At 45.2% G+C, this 16,540-nt stretch overlaps 8 non-coding genes across 8 annotated transcripts; all 8 read left to right on the top strand.

Annotated features, from left to right (window-relative positions):
- Window positions 1-108: 108 nt before the first annotated feature.
- On the top strand, window positions 109-190 carry trnal-aag (transfer RNA leucine (anticodon AAG)). The gene has a single exon. It is a non-coding gene; the product is annotated as a tRNA-Leu (tRNA).
- Window positions 191-1,665: 1,475 nt separating this feature from the next.
- On the top strand, window positions 1,666-1,747 carry trnal-aag (transfer RNA leucine (anticodon AAG)). Its single transcript has one exon. It is a non-coding gene; the product is annotated as a tRNA-Leu (tRNA).
- A 2,169-nt stretch (window positions 1,748-3,916) lies between these two features.
- Window positions 3,917-3,998, top strand: trnal-aag (transfer RNA leucine (anticodon AAG)). The gene has a single exon. It is a non-coding gene; the product is annotated as a tRNA-Leu (tRNA).
- A 1,475-nt stretch (window positions 3,999-5,473) lies between these two features.
- On the top strand, window positions 5,474-5,555 carry trnal-aag (transfer RNA leucine (anticodon AAG)). Its single transcript has one exon. It is a non-coding gene; the product is annotated as a tRNA-Leu (tRNA).
- A 2,881-nt stretch (window positions 5,556-8,436) lies between these two features.
- trnal-aag (transfer RNA leucine (anticodon AAG)) lies at window positions 8,437-8,518 on the top strand. The gene has a single exon. It is a non-coding gene; the product is annotated as a tRNA-Leu (tRNA).
- Window positions 8,519-9,993: 1,475 nt separating this feature from the next.
- trnal-aag (transfer RNA leucine (anticodon AAG)) lies at window positions 9,994-10,075 on the top strand. The gene has a single exon. It is a non-coding gene; the product is annotated as a tRNA-Leu (tRNA).
- Window positions 10,076-12,244: 2,169 nt separating this feature from the next.
- trnal-aag (transfer RNA leucine (anticodon AAG)) lies at window positions 12,245-12,326 on the top strand. The gene has a single exon. It is a non-coding gene; the product is annotated as a tRNA-Leu (tRNA).
- A 2,880-nt stretch (window positions 12,327-15,206) lies between these two features.
- trnal-aag (transfer RNA leucine (anticodon AAG)) lies at window positions 15,207-15,288 on the top strand. The gene has a single exon. It is a non-coding gene; the product is annotated as a tRNA-Leu (tRNA).
- Window positions 15,289-16,540: the final 1,252 nt, after the last annotated feature.

The following is a 16,540-nucleotide window of genomic DNA, read 5'->3' as shown; positions in this document are numbered from 1 at the left end:
GCTGTGCGAGTCGGAGAGGGATCATGGAACCCTTTTCACGTGAGTTTGCATCTGTTGTTATGCAGGAACACAATTGGAAGTGCAAGAAAATGGAATCTCGGGCGTGTTGGTAGTGTGGCCGAGCGGTCTAAGGCGCTGGATTAAGGCTCCAGTCTCAACAGAGGCGTGGGTTCGAATCCCACCGCTGCCATTTCTGCTGAACAGCTCCAACGGAACAGCTGGTTTAAATGCTGTTTCAATCCCTGCCTCATTTCTGTTAAAAACAGAAGAAAAATGAGTTTGCTTCCCAGGGAATTGACTGCGGTGTGGGAAAGTGCCAAATTTTCCAAAGTGTCTCTGCTGTCATGATCGTGTTCGCTTCCCGCGCGGAAAATCGCCAGCAGCTCTACTGTTGCTTTCTGTTCCAGGCAAGTTGAGCTTTTACTGGAACCGAATGGAGACTGTTATTTCATCGTTGTTGCGAAACAGACTCCTCCGGTGACTCGACTCGTCGTTATTTGGTTTTCTGGCCAATGAGAAAATCGTTCATATGTATTTCGATGTCATATGTTATTGAATTTCTCCCACTTCCTTCATTTCCGTCCTGCAGTCATCGGAAGGGAAAGGTAATCTAATCGAGACTGTGATTGGTGAAATTCACTTTTTATGGCCCATTCTTATTATGTTCTTTCTTTGTCTCTTTGCAGCATTGTCTGGGAAGTGGTGGTGCACTCAGGCTCCAGTATGTTTGAAAGAGTAGTTTGGAATTGCCCTGTTGTTAGTTGTGTGATTACTTTATGGCTCATGCCCCCCGACACTCTCACATTTAGCATTCATGCTCGCTGTGTCTGAAAATGCATTTGGTTTTCCAGTTTTGTTTGTGTTCCGTGTTAAATGCTTTCTGTTTTGCGATTCGCTCAATACATTACGAATTAACAGGGTTTCTGAGGTAACTTCCAGCTGCAAAAATCCTCAACTGAGTCGCTTTTTTTAATCGATTCACACACAGGTTTCCAACTCGTTTGGTATCGATGAGGCTCATGTCCAGGTGTGATAATCTCTGCAGCAAATTGCACGGTTAAGGTAAAAAGCAAGGAAAGTGACATCTCGAACCGGCCCCGAGGTCAGACCTTCCTCACAATGTAATCTGTCGTTCTCGGATTGTAATGCTACCTCCGGTTTTAGGGTGGAACATTCTTTGGGAACCTTATTCTGCAAAACAGACACAGTGACTGAAACTATGCTGCACGGTATGATTTGGGACACGGCCTGCTCAGCTTTGTGCATTTTCCCTGTAGTCTGGTGTGTTTCATGTTCCGTGTAAACGTGAAAGTTGTCCTGTTTCGAGCAATGGGTGAAATCATTTAGCAAAGCAAGAATCGAAATTGCAGTAATGTCAAGTAGCTCATGGTAATTTGACCCAATCATAACCGATCATATATTCTCACGCACTCACAGATACATTTGTAGCTGAATCCAGTCTGAGAAGATAGTCTCAGTTTACCGGTGATTTTTGTCTGGATTGATGGGCTATCGTTAACTGCTGAGAAATTGATATTGTCGACGGGCACATCCCAGCAGCTGTGCGAGTCGGAGAGGGATCATTCAACCCTTTTCACGTCAGTTTAAATCTGTTGTTATGCAGGAACACAATTGGAAGTGCAAGAAAATGGACTTTGGCGTGCTGGTAGTGTGGCCGAGCGGTCTAAGGCGCTGGGTTAAGGCTCCAGTCTCGACAGAGGCGTGGGTTCGAATCCCACCGCTGCCATTTCTGCTGAACAGCGCCAAACCATTTTTTTGGTTTAAATGCTGCTTCAATCCCTGCCTCATTTCTGTTTAAAACAGAAGAAAAATGAGTTTGCTTCCCGGGGAATTGACTGCGGTGTGGAAAAGTGCCGAATTTTCCAAAGTGTCTGTGCTGTCGTGATCGTGTTCGCTTCCCGCACGGAAAATCGCCAGCAGCTCTACTGTTGCTTTCTGTTCCAGGCAAGTTGAGCTTTTACTGGAACCGAATGGAGACTGTTATTTCATCGTTGTTGTGAAACAGAGTCCTACGGTGACTCGACTCGTCGTTATTTGGTTTTCTGGCCAATGAGAAAATCGTTCCAATGTATTTCGATGTCATATGTTATTGAATTTCTCCCACTTCAGTCATTTCCGTCCTGGAGTCATCGGAAGGGAAAGGTAATCTAATCGAGACTGTGATTGGTGAAATTCACTTTTTATGGCCCATTCTTATTATGTTCTTTCTTTGTCTCTTTGCAGCATTGTCTGGGAAGTGGTGGTGCACTCAGGCTCCAGTATGTTTGAAAGAGTATTTTGGAATTGCCCTGTTCTTAGTTGTGTGATTACTTTATGGCTCATGCCCCCGGACTGTCTCACATTTAGCATTCATGCTCGCTGTGTCTGAAAATGCATTTGGTTTTCCAGTTTTGTTTGTGTTCCGTGTTAAGTGCTTTCTGTTTTGCGATTCGCTCAATACATTACGAATTAACAGGGTTTCCGAGGTAACTTCCAGCTGCAAAAATCCTCAACTGAGAATCTGGGAAACTTTCACGGAGAATGGTCAGTCGGAGCAAAAGTAAGGAAGTCGTTCGTTTCTGCAGTGTTTCACAATGCTACCTTTCCCGTGAGCAGTCGAACAGACTAAATGATTTTGCCACAGACTGCGACGGTAAGCTCCGCAAAAACGTAATTCTTTAAAGCAGGTGTAAGCAACACAACGTTATTGGGGTACACCGCGTGGAAACAGACACTTCGGTGTATCTCGTCCATGCTCACCACATCGCCAAAAATTACACAAGTCCCATTAAGTCGCTAGTATTAAGGTGCGCCCCGAGATCTAAGCCACGTTGGAACTGAAACGGAGGAATCGACAGAGAGGCGACAGAATGACATCGCATCCATTTGGTTTTCTTTAAATCACTGACGAGCAGGAAAATGGAAACGGGGAGGGCGAGTGGGGAAGTGAGGCAGTTGCAGCTCTGGAGAACGTCCTTCTTTGTGATTCACTCAGCAACCAGAGACGTGACGGTGACTCAGGCGTGAGAGCTCTTCACATCGTGAACAAAAAGCAATCAAGGGCAGTTAGCACCTCTTCCGGAGTGGGGGTGGGGTGAGGTAATTACCTTTTGACTTCTGTTACCATGTTCAGAAACTGCCTTTTGGATTGAGGTGAACAGAAACTGCATTTCTAAAAAGCAACATGGAACTTGTTAAACTTTATTGAGTCGCTTTTTCTCATCGATTCCCACACAGGTTTCCAACTCAGTTGGTATCGATGAGGCTCATGTCCAGGTGTGATAATCTCTGCAGCAAATTTCACGGTTAAGGTAAAAGGCAAGGAAAGTGGCATCTCGAACCGGCCCCGAGGTCAGACCTTCCTCACAATGTAATCTGTCATTCTCGGATTGTAATGCTACCTCCGGTTTTAGGGTGGAACATTCTTTGGGAACCTTATTCTGCAAAACAGACACAGTGACTGAAACTATGCTGCACGGTATGATTTGGGACACGGCCTGCTCAGCTTTGTGCATTTTCCCTGTAGTCCGGTGTGTTTCATGTTCCGTGTCACCGTGAAAGTTGTCCTGTTTCGAACAATGGGTGAAATCATTGAGCAAAGCAAGAATCGAAACTGCAGTAATGTCAAGTAGCTCATGGTAATTTGACCCAATCATAACCGATCATATATTCTCACGCACTCACAGATACATTTGTAGCTGAATCCAGTCTGAGAAGATAGACTCAGTTTACCGGTGATTTTTGTCTGGATTGATGGGCTATCGTTAACTGCTGAGAAATTGATATTGTAGACGGGCACATCCCAGCAGCTGTGCGAGTCGGAGAGGGATCATGGAACCCTTTTCACGTGAGTTTGCATCTGTTGTTATGCAGGAACACAATTGGAAGTGCAAGAAAATGGAATCTCGGGCGTGTTGGTAGTGTGGCCGAGCGGTCTAAGGCGCTGGATTAAGGCTCCAGTCTCAACAGAGGCGTGGGTTCGAATCCCACCGCTGCCATTTCTGCTGAACAGCTCCAACGGAACAGCTGGTTTAAATGCTGTTTCAATCCCTGCCTCATTTCTGTTAAAAACAGAAGAAAAATGAGTTTGCTTCCCAGGGAATTGACTGCGGTGTGGGAAAGTGCCAAATTTTCCAAAGTGTCTCTGCTGTCATGATCGTGTTCGCTTCCCGCGCGGAAAATCGCCAGCAGCTCTACTGTTGCTTTCTGTTCCAGGCAAGTTGAGCTTTTACTGGAACCGAATGGAGACTGTTATTTCATCGTTGTTGCGAAACAGACTCCTCCGGTGACTCGACTCGTCGTTATTTGGTTTTCTGGCCAATGAGAAAATCGTTCATATGTATTTCGATGTCATATGTTATTGAATTTCTCCCACTTCCTTCATTTCCGTCCTGCAGTCATCGGAAGGGAAAGGTAATCTAATCGAGACTGTGATTGGTGAAATTCACTTTTTATGGCCCATTCTTATTATGTTCTTTCTTTGTCTCTTTGCAGCATTGTCTGGGAAGTGGTGGTGCACTCAGGCTCCAGTATGTTTGAAAGAGTAGTTTGGAATTGCCCTGTTGTTAGTTGTGTGATTACTTTATGGCTCATGCCCCCCGACACTCTCACATTTAGCATTCATGCTCGCTGTGTCTGAAAATGCATTTGGTTTTCCAGTTTTGTTTGTGTTCCGTGTTAAATGCTTTCTGTTTTGCGATTCGCTCAATACATTACGAATTAACAGGGTTTCTGAGGTAACTTCCAGCTGCAAAAATCCTCAACTGAGTCGCTTTTTTTAATCGATTCACACACAGGTTTCCAACTCGTTTGGTATCGATGAGGCTCATGTCCAGGTGTGATAATCTCTGCAGCAAATTGCACGGTTAAGGTAAAAAGCAAGGAAAGTGACATCTCGAACCGGCCCCGAGGTCAGACCTTCCTCACAATGTAATCTGTCGTTCTCGGATTGTAATGCTACCTCCGGTTTTAGGGTGGAACATTCTTTGGGAACCTTATTCTGCAAAACAGACACAGTGACTGAAACTATGCTGCACGGTATGATTTGGGACACGGCCTGCTCAGCTTTGTGCATTTTCCCTGTAGTCTGGTGTGTTTCATGTTCCGTGTAAACGTGAAAGTTGTCCTGTTTCGAGCAATGGGTGAAATCATTTAGCAAAGCAAGAATCGAAATTGCAGTAATGTCAAGTAGCTCATGGTAATTTGACCCAATCATAACCGATCATATATTCTCACGCACTCACAGATACATTTGTAGCTGAATCCAGTCTGAGAAGATTGTCTCAGTTTACCGGTGATTTTTGTCTGGATTGATGGGCTATCGTTAACTGCTGAGAAATTGATATTGTCGACGGGCACATCCCAGCAGCTGTGCGAGTCGGAGAGGGATCATTCAACCCTTTTCACGTCAGTTTAAATCTGTTGTTATGCAGGAACACAATTGGAAGTGCAAGAAAATGGACTTTGGCGTGCTGGTAGTGTGGCCGAGCGGTCTAAGGCGCTGGGTTAAGGCTCCAGTCTCGACAGAGGCGTGGGTTCGAATCCCACCGCTGCCATTTCTGCTGAACAGCGCCAAACCATTTTTTTGGTTTAAATGCTGCTTCAATCCCTGCCTCATTTCTGTTTAAAACAGAAGAAAAATGAGTTTGCTTCCCGGGGAATTGACTGCGGTGTAGAAAAGTGCCGAATTTTCCAAAGTATCTGTGCTGTCGTGATCGTGTTCGCTTCCCGCACGGAAAATCGCCAGCAGCTCTACTGTTGCTTTCTGTTCCAGGCAAGTTGAGCTTTTACTGGAACCGAATGGAGACTGTTATTTCATCGTTGTTGTGAAACAGAGTCCTACGGTGACTCGACTCGTCGTTATTTGGTTTTCTGGCCAATGAGAAAATCGTTCCAATGTATTTCGATGTCATATGTTATTGAATTTCTCCCACTTCAGTCATTTCCGTCCTGGAGTCATCGGAAGGGAAAGGTAATCTAATCGAGACTGTGATTGGTGAAATTCACTTTTTATGGTCCATTCTTATTATGTTCTTTCTTTGTCTCTTTGCAGCATTGTCTGGGAAGTGGTGGTGCACTCAGGCTCCAGTATGTTTGAAAGAGTATTTTGGAATTGCCCTGTTCTTAGTTGTGTGATTACTTTATGGCTCATGCCCCCGGACTGTCTCACATTTAGCATTCATGCTCGCTGTGTCTGAAAATGCATTTGGTTTTCCAGTTTTGTTTGTGTTCTGTGTTAAATGCTTTCTGTTTTGCGATTCGCTCAATACATTACGAATTAACAGGGTTTCTGAGGTAACTTCCAGCTGCAAAAATCCTCAACTGAGAATCTGGGAAACTTTCACGGAGTATGGTCAGTCGGAGCAAAAGTAAGGAAGTCGTTCGTTTCTGCAGTGTTTCACAATGCTACCTTTCCCGTGAGCAGTCCAACAGACTAAATGATTTTGCCACAGACTGCGACGGTAAGCTCCGCAAAAACGTAATTCTTTAAAGCAGGTGTAAGCAACACAACGTTATTGGGGTACACCGCGTGGAAACAGATACTTCGGTGTATCTCGTCCATGCTCACCACATAGCCAAAATTAAACAAGTCCCATTAAACAACGAGCTAACGGAAACAGAAAGGTGAAAGGTAGAATGGCTTCAACTTTCAGTGCTGGATGCCACTGAGCTGCAGCGGGGGCGACCGAGGCTTGTTTTTGTCGTGTCGTGGTCATCACGTTCGCCTTATACGCGAAAAGTCCCCAGTTTGAAACTGGGCAGAAACTGCTTTGTTCTTCAACTGTAGCCTTTTACATGGACAAGAACGCAGCTTTCTTGCTTGATTTCCCAACTTCAAACCTGCCTTCGAGTTTGCTTGAACAAATCTTCTCTCGTAGTGCAGTGCAATGCAATGCAATTCCATTTAATTACTGTGCAAAGCATTGTAAAGTTTTTCTCCAACCTGGTTCTGATCATATGCCATTCTGTTTGAGAGTGTAGTTACCCCCTTCTGATCCTTCCACGAAAAGCATTACCGCATTCGCATTCCTTGCGCAGGCGGCCCGGTTCAAAGACAGAGAAGAAGCTGATGTGCTGGTGTCACAGTGCACCACGGATTCCTCAACTAGTCTGTCTGTCAAATGTATCCCAAAGTCGTCTCTGAAAGACCTCATTTGGAAGGTGTCTGTCGTTATTCAACGTGCGAGAATTGGCACCAGAGGTCCTGAAACATGTTTTGGAGCAGTTCCCACGTCAGTGGCTCATTCAATCAGCAACAGCAATGAAAGAAATTACACTCTCAGAGGAACCTCTGGACCTGTGCTTTCATAGCGTCGCTAGTATTAAGGTGCGCCCCGAGATCTAAGCCACGTTGGAACTGAAACGGAGGAATCGACAGAGAGGCTACAGAATGACATCGCATCCATTTGGTTTTCGTTAAATCACTGACGAGCAGGAAAATGGAAACGGGTAGGGCGAGTGGGGAAGTGAGGCAGTTGCGGCTCTGGAGAAAGTCCTTCTTTGTGATTCATTCTGCAACCAGAGACGTGACGGTGACTCAGGCGTGAGAGCTCTTCACATCGTGAACAAAAAGCAATCAAGGGCAGTTAGCACCTCTTCCGGAGTGGGGGTGGGGTGAGGTAATTACCTTTTGACTTCTGTTACTATGTTCAGAAACTGCCTTTTGGATTGAGGTGAACAGAAACTGCATTTCTAAAAAGCACCATGGAACTTGTTAAACTTTATTGAGTCGCTTTTTCTCATCGATTCCCACACAGGTTTCCAACTCAGTTGGTATCGATGAGGCTCATGTCCAGGTGTGATAATCTCTGCAGCAAATTGCACGGTTAAGGTAAAAGGCAAGGAAAGTGGCATCTCGAACCGGCCCCGTGGTCAGACCTTCCTCACAATGTAATCTGTCATTCTCGGATTGTAATGCTACCTCCGGTTTTAGGGTGGAACATTCTTTGGGAACCTTATTCTGCAAAACAGACACAGTGACTGAAACTATGCTGCACGGTATGATTTGGGACACGGCCTGCTCAGCTTTGTGCATTTTCCCTGTAGTCCGGTGTGTTTCATGTTCCGTGTCACCGTGAAAGTTGTCCTGTTTCGAACAATGGGTGAAATCATTGAGCAAAGCAAGAATCGAAACTGCAGTAATGTCAAGTAGCTCATGGTAATTTGACCCAATCATAACCGATCATATATTCTCACGCACTCACAGATACATTTGTAGCTGAATCCAGTCTGAGAAGATAGACTCAGCTTACCAGTGATTTTTGTCTGGATTGATGGGCTATCGTTAACTGCTGAGAAATTGATATTGTAGACGCGCACATCCCAGCAGCTGTGCGAGTCGGAGAGGGATCATGGAACCCTTTTCACGTGAGTTTGCATCTGTTGTTATGCAGGAACACAATTGGAAGTGCAAGAAAATGGAATCTCGGGCGTGTTGGTAGTGTGGCCGAGCGGTCTAAGGCGCTGGATTAAGGCTCCAGTCTCAACAGAGGCGTGGGTTCGAATCCCACCGCTGCCATTTCTGCTGAACAGCTCCAACGGAACAGCTGGTTTAAATGCTGTTTCAATCCCTGCCTCATTTCTGTTAAAAACAGAAGAAAAATGAGTTTGCTTCCCAGGGAATTGACTGCGGTGTGGGAAAGTGCCAAATTTTCCAAAGTGTCTCTGCTGTCATGATCGTGTTCGCTTCCCGCGCGGAAAATCGCCAGCAGCTCTACTGTTGCTTTCTGTTCCAGGCAAGTTGAGCTTTTACTGGAACCGAATGGAGACTGTTATTTCATCGTTGTTGCGAAACAGACTCCTCCGGTGACTCGACTCGTCGTTATTTGGTTTTCTGGCCAATGAGAAAATCGTTCATATGTATTTCGATGTCATATGTTATTGAATTTCTCCCACTTCCTTCATTTCCGTCCTGCAGTCATCGGAAGGGAAAGGTAATCTAATCGAGACTGTGATTGGTGAAATTCACTTTTTATGGCCCATTCTTATTATGTTCTTTCTTTGTCTCTTTGCAGCATTGTCTGGGAAGTGGTGGTGCACTCAGGCTCCAGTATGTTTGAAAGAGTAGTTTGGAATTGCCCTGTTGTTAGTTGTGTGATTACTTTATGGCTCATGCCCCCCGACACTCTCACATTTAGCATTCATGCTCGCTGTGTCTGAAAATGCATTTGGTTTTCCAGTTTTGTTTGTGTTCTGTGTTAAATGCTTTCTGTTTTGCGATTCGCTCAATACATTACGAATTAACAGGGTTTCTGAGGTAACTTCCAGCTGCAAAAATCCTCAACTGAGTCGCTTTTTTTAATCGATTCACACACAGGTTTCCAACTCGTTTGGTATCGATGAGGCTCATGTCCAGGTGTGATAATCTCTGCAGCAAATTGCACGGTTAAGGTAAAAAGCAAGGAAAGTGACATCTCGAACCGGCCCCGAGGTCAGACCTTCCTCACAATGTAATCTGTCGTTCTCGGATTGTAATGCTACCTCCGGTTTTAGGGTGGAACATTCTTTGGGAACCTTATTCTGCAAAACAGACACAGTGACTGAAACTATGCTGCACGGTATGATTTGGGACACGGCCTGCTCAGCTTTGTGCATTTTCCCTGTAGTCTGGTGTGTTTCATGTTCCGTGTAAACGTGAAAGTTGTCCTGTTTCGAGCAATGGGTGAAATCATTTAGCAAAGCAAGAATCGAAATTGCAGTAATGTCAAGTAGCTCATGGTAATTTGACCCAATCATAACCGATCATATATTCTCACGCACTCACAGATACATTTGTAGCTGAATCCAGTCTGAGAAGATAGTCTCAGTTTACCGGTGATTTTTGTCTGGATTGATGGGCTATCGTTAACTGCTGAGAAATTGATATTGTCGACGGGCACATCCCAGCAGCTGTGCGAGTCGGAGAGGGATCATTCAACCCTTTTCACGTCAGTTTAAATCTGTTGTTATGCAGGAACACAATTGGAAGTGCAAGAAAATGGACTTTGGCGTGCTGGTAGTGTGGCCGAGCGGTCTAAGGCGCTGGGTTAAGGCTCCAGTCTCGACAGAGGCGTGGGTTCGAATCCCACCGCTGCCATTTCTGCTGAACAGCGCCAAACCATTTTTTTGGTTTAAATGCTGCTTCAATCCCTGCCTCATTTCTGTTTAAAACAGAAGAAAAATGAGTTTGCTTCCCGGGGAATTGACTGCGGTGTGGAAAAGTGCCGAATTTTCCAAAGTGTCTGTGCTGTCGTGATCGTGTTCGCTTCCCGCACGGAAAATCGCCAGCAGCTCTACTGTTGCTTTCTGTTCCAGGCAAGTTGAGCTTTTACTGGAACCGAATGGAGACTGTTATTTCATCGTTGTTGTGAAACAGAGTCCTACGGTGACTCGACTCGTCGTTATTTGGTTTTCTGGCCAATGAGAAAATCGTTCCAATGTATTTCGATGTCATATGTTATTGAATTTCTCCCACTTCAGTCATTTCCGTCCTGGAGTCATCGGAAGGGAAAGGTAATCTAATCGAGACTGTGATTGGTGAAATTCACTTTTTATGGCCCATTCTTATTATGTTCTTTCTTTGTCTCTTTGCAGCATTGTCTGGGAAGTGGTGGTGCACTCAGGCTCCAGTATGTTTGAAAGAGTATTTTGGAATTGCCCTGTTCTTAGTTGTGTGATTACTTTATGGCTCATGCCCCCGGACTGTCTCACATTTAGCATTCATGCTCGCTGTGTCTGAAAATGCATTTGGTTTTCCAGTTTTGTTTGTGTTCCGTGTTAAGTGCTTTCTGTTTTGCGATTCGCTCAATACATTACGAATTAACAGGGTTTCCGAGGTAACTTCCAGCTGCAAAAATCCTCAACTGAGAATCTGGGAAACTTTCACGGAGAATGGTCAGTCGGAGCAAAAGTAAGGAAGTCGTTCGTTTCTGCAGTGTTTCACAATGCTACCTTTCCCGTGAGCAGTCGAACAGACTAAATGATTTTGCCACAGACTGCGACGGTAAGCTCCGCAAAAACGTAATTCTTTAAAGCAGGTGTAAGCAACACAACGTTATTGGGGTACACCGCGTGGAAACAGACACTTCGGTGTATCTCGTCCATGCTCACCACATCGCCAAAAATTACACAAGTCCCATTAAGTCGCTAGTATTAAGGTGCGCCCCGAGATCTAAGCCACGTTGGAACTGAAACGGAGGAATCGACAGAGAGGCGACAGAATGACATCGCATCCATTTGGTTTTCTTTAAATCACTGACGAGCAGGAAAATGGAAACGGGGAGGGCGAGTGGGGAAGTGAGGCAGTTGCAGCTCTGGAGAACGTCCTTCTTTGTGATTCACTCAGCAACCAGAGACGTGACGGTGACTCAGGCGTGAGAGCTCTTCACATCGTGAACAAAAAGCAATCAAGGGCAGTTAGCACCTCTTCCGGAGTGGGGGTGGGGTGAGGTAATTACCTTTTGACTTCTGTTACCATGTTCAGAAACTGCCTTTTGGATTGAGGTGAACAGAAACTGCATTTCTAAAAAGCAACATGGAACTTGTTAAACTTTATTGAGTCGCTTTTTCTCATCGATTCCCACACAGGTTTCCAACTCAGTTGGTATCGATGAGGCTCATGTCCAGGTGTGATAATCTCTGCAGCAAATTTCACGGTTAAGGTAAAAGGCAAGGAAAGTGGCATCTCGAACCGGCCCCGAGGTCAGACCTTCCTCACAATGTAATCTGTCATTCTCGGATTGTAATGCTACCTCCGGTTTTAGGGTGGAACATTCTTTGGGAACCTTATTCTGCAAAACAGACACAGTGACTGAAACTATGCTGCACGGTATGATTTGGGACACGGCCTGCTCAGCTTTGTGCATTTTCCCTGTAGTCCGGTGTGTTTCATGTTCCGTGTCACCGTGAAAGTTGTCCTGTTTCGAACAATGGGTGAAATCATTGAGCAAAGCAAGAATCGAAACTGCAGTAATGTCAAGTAGCTCATGGTAATTTGACCCAATCATAACCGATCATATATTCTCACGCACTCACAGATACATTTGTAGCTGAATCCAGTCTGAGAAGATAGACTCAGTTTACCGGTGATTTTTGTCTGGATTGATGGGCTATCGTTAACTGCTGAGAAATTGATATTGTAGACGGGCACATCCCAGCAGCTGTGCGAGTCGGAGAGGGATCATGGAACCCTTTTCACGTGAGTTTGCATCTGTTGTTATGCAGGAACACAATTGGAAGTGCAAGAAAATGGAATCTCGGGCGTGTTGGTAGTGTGGCCGAGCGGTCTAAGGCGCTGGATTAAGGCTCCAGTCTCAACAGAGGCGTGGGTTCGAATCCCACCGCTGCCATTTCTGCTGAACAGCTCCAACGGAACAGCTGGTTTAAATGCTGTTTCAATCCCTGCCTCATTTCTGTTAAAAACAGAAGAAAAATGAGTTTGCTTCCCAGGGAATTGACTGCGGTGTGGGAAAGTGCCAAATTTTCCAAAGTGTCTCTGCTGTCATGATCGTGTTCGCTTCCCGCGCGGAAAATCGCCAGCAGCTCTACTGTTGCTTTCTGTTCCAGGCAAGTTGAGCTTTTACTGGAACCGAATGGAGACTGTTATTTCATCGTTGTTGCGAAACAGACTCCTCCGGTGACTCGACTCGTCGTTATTTGGTTTTCTGGCCAATGAGAAAATCGTTCATATGTATTTCGATGTCATATGTTATTGAATTTCTCCCACTTCCTTCATTTCCGTCCTGCAGTCATCGGAAGGGAAAGGTAATCTAATCGAGACTGTGATTGGTGAAATTCACTTTTTATGGCCCATTCTTATTATGTTCTTTCTTTGTCTCTTTGCAGCATTGTCTGGGAAGTGGTGGTGCACTCAGGCTCCAGTCTGTTTGAAAGAGTAGTTTGGTATTGCCCTGTTGTTAGTTGTGTGATTACTTTATGGCTCATGCCCCCCGACACTCTCACATTTAGCATTCATGCTCGCTGTGTCTGAAAATGCATTTGGTTTTCCAGTTTTGTTTGTGTTCCGTGTTAAATGCTTTCTGTTTTGCGATTCGCTCAATACATTACGAATTAACAGGGTTTCTGAGGTAACTTCCAGCTGCAAAAATCCTCAACTGAGAATCTGGGAAACTTTCACGGAGTATGGTCAGTCGGAGCAAAAGTAAGGAAGTCGTTCGTTTCTGCAGTGTTTCACAATGCTACCTTTCCCGTGAGCAGTCCAACAGACTAAATGATTTTGCCACAGACTGCGACGGTAAGCTCCGCAAAAACGTAATTCTTTAAAGCAGGTGTAAGCAACACAACGTTATTGGGGTACACCGCGTGGAAACAGATACTTCGGTGTATCTCGTCCATGCTCACCACATAGCCAAAATTAAACAAGTCCCATTAAACAACGAGCTAACGGAAACAGAAAGGTGAAAGGTAGAATGGCTTCAACTTTCAGTGCTGGATGCCACTGAGCTGCAGCGGGGGCGACCGAGGCTTGTTTTTGTCGTGTCGTGGTCATCACGTTCGCCTTATACGCGAAAAGTCCCCAGTTTGAAACTGGGCAGAAACTGCTTTGTTCTTCAACTGTAGCCTTTTACATGGACAAGAACGCAGCTTTCTTGCTTGATTTCCCAACTTCAAACCTGCCTTCGAGTTTGCTTGAACAAATCTTCTCTCGTAGTGCAGTGCAATGCAATGCAATTCCATTTAATTACTGTGCAAAGCATTGTAAAGTTTTTCTCCAACCTGGTTCTGATCATATGCCATTCTGTTTGAGAGTGTAGTTACCCCCTTCTGATCCTTCCACGAAAAGCATTACCGCATTCGCATTCCTTGCGCAGGCGGCCCGGTTCAAAGACAGAGAAGAAGCTGATGTGCTGGTGTCACAGTGCACCACGGATTCCTCAACTAGTCTGTCTGTCAAATGTATCCCAAAGTCGTCTCTGAAAGACCTCATTTGGAAGGTGTCTGTCGTTATTCAACGTGCGAGAATTGGCACCAGAGGTCCTGAAACATGTTTTGGAGCAGTTCCCACGTCAGTGGCTCATTCAATCAGCAACAGCAATGAAAGAAATTACACTCTCAGAGGAACCTCTGGACCTGTGCTTTCATAGCGTCGCTAGTATTAAGGTGCGCCCCGAGATCTAAGCCACGTTGGAACTGAAACGGAGGAATCGACAGAGAGGCTACAGAATGACATCGCATCCATTTGGTTTTCGTTAAATCACTGACGAGCAGGAAAATGGAAACGGGTAGGGCGAGTGGGGAAGTGAGGCAGTTGCGGCTCTGGAGAAAGTCCTTCTTTGTGATTCATTCTGCAACCAGAGACGTGACGGTGACTCAGGCGTGAGAGCTCTTCACATCGTGAACAAAAAGCAATCAAGGGCAGTTAGCACCTCTTCCGGAGTGGGGGTGGGGTGAGGTAATTACCTTTTGACTTCTGTTACTATGTTCAGAAACTGCCTTTTGGATTGAGGTGAACAGAAACTGCATTTCTAAAAAGCACCATGGAACTTGTTAAACTTTATTGAGTCGCTTTTTCTCATCGATTCCCACACAGGTTTCCAACTCAGTTGGTATCGATGAGGCTCATGTCCAGGTGTGATAATCTCTGCAGCAAATTGCACGGTTAAGGTAAAAGGCAAGGAAAGTGGCATCTCGAACCGGCCCCGTGGTCAGACCTTCCTCACAATGTAATCTGTCATTCTCGGATTGTAATGCTACCTCCGGTTTTAGGGTGGAACATTCTTTGGGAACCTTATTCTGCAAAACAGACACAGTGACTGAAACTATGCTGCACGGTATGATTTGGGACACGGCCTGCTCAGCTTTGTGCATTTTCCCTGTAGTCCGGTGTGTTTCATGTTCCGTGTCACCGTGAAAGTTGTCCTGTTTCGAACAATGGGTGAAATCATTGAGCAAAGCAAGAATCGAAACTGCAGTAATGTCAAGTAGCTCATGGTAATTTGACCCAATCATAACCGATCATATATTCTCACGCACTCACAGATACATTTGTAGCTGAATCCAGTCTGAGAAGATAGACTCAGCTTACCAGTGATTTTTGTCTGGATTGATGGGCTATCGTTAACTGCTGAGAAATTGATATTGTAGACGCGCACATCCCAGCAGCTGTGCGAGTCGGAGAGGGATCATGGAACCCTTTTCACGTGAGTTTGCATCTGTTGTTATGCAGGAACACAATTGGAAGTGCAAGAAAATGGAATCTCGGGCGTGTTGGTAGTGTGGCCGAGCGGTCTAAGGCGCTGGATTAAGGCTCCAGTCTCAACAGAGGCGTGGGTTCGAATCCCACCGCTGCCATTTCTGCTGAACAGCTCCAACGGAACAGCTGGTTTAAATGCTGTTTCAATCCCTGCCTCATTTCTGTTAAAAACAGAAGAAAAATGAGTTTGCTTCCCAGGGAATTGACTGCGGTGTGGGAAAGTGCCAAATTTTCCAAAGTGTCTCTGCTGTCATGATCGTGTTCGCTTCCCGCGCGGAAAATCGCCAGCAGCTCTACTGTTGCTTTCTGTTCCAGGCAAGTTGAGCTTTTACTGGAACCGAATGGAGACTGTTATTTCATCGTTGTTGCGAAACAGACTCCTCCGGTGACTCGACTCGTCGTTATTTGGTTTTCTGGCCAATGAGAAAATCGTTCATATGTATTTCGATGTCATATGTTATTGAATTTCTCCCACTTCCTTCATTTCCGTCCTGCAGTCATCGGAAGGGAAAGGTAATCTAATCGAGACTGTGATTGGTGAAATTCACTTTTTATGGCCCATTCTTATTATGTTCTTTCTTTGTCTCTTTGCAGCATTGTCTGGGAAGTGGTGGTGCACTCAGGCTCCAGTATGTTTGAAAGAGTAGTTTGGAATTGCCCTGTTGTTAGTTGTGTGATTACTTTATGGCTCATGCCCCCCGACACTCTCACATTTAGCATTCATGCTCGCTGTGTCTGAAAATGCATTTGGTTTTCCAGTTTTGTTTGTGTTCCGTGTTAAATGCTTTCTGTTTTGCGATTCGCTCAATACATTACGAATTAACAGGGTTTCTGAGGTAACTTCCAGCTGCAAAAATCCTCAACTGAGTCGCTTTTTTTAATCGATTCACACACAGGTTTCCAACTCGTTTGGTATCGATGAGGCTCATGTCCAGGTGTGATAATCTCTGCAGCAAATTGCACGGTTAAGGTAAAAAGCAAGGAAAGTGACATCTCGAACCGGCCCCGAGGTCAGACCTTCCTCACAATGTAATCTGTCGTTCTCGGATTGTAATGCTACCTCCGGTTTTAGGGTGGAACATTCTTTGGGAACCTTATTCTGCAAAACAGACACAGTGACTGAAACTATGCTGCACGGTATGATTTGGGACACGGCCTGCTCAGCTTTGTGCATTTTCCCTGTAGTCTGGTGTGTTTCATGTTCCGTGTAAACGTGAAAGTTGTCCTGTTTCGAGCAATGGGTGAAATCATTTAGCAAAGCAAGAATCGAAATTGCAGTAATGTCAAGTAGCTCATGGTAATTTGACCCAATCATAACCGATCATATATTCTCACGCACTCACAGATACA

Source organism: Chiloscyllium punctatum, chromosome 18, assembly GCF_047496795.1.
Source record: "Chiloscyllium punctatum isolate Juve2018m chromosome 18, sChiPun1.3, whole genome shotgun sequence".
NCBI classification, from domain to species: domain Eukaryota; kingdom Metazoa; phylum Chordata; class Chondrichthyes; order Orectolobiformes; family Hemiscylliidae; genus Chiloscyllium; species Chiloscyllium punctatum.
Note: the sequence above shows the minus strand (reverse complement) of the source record. Positions and strands in the feature narration are given on the sequence as shown.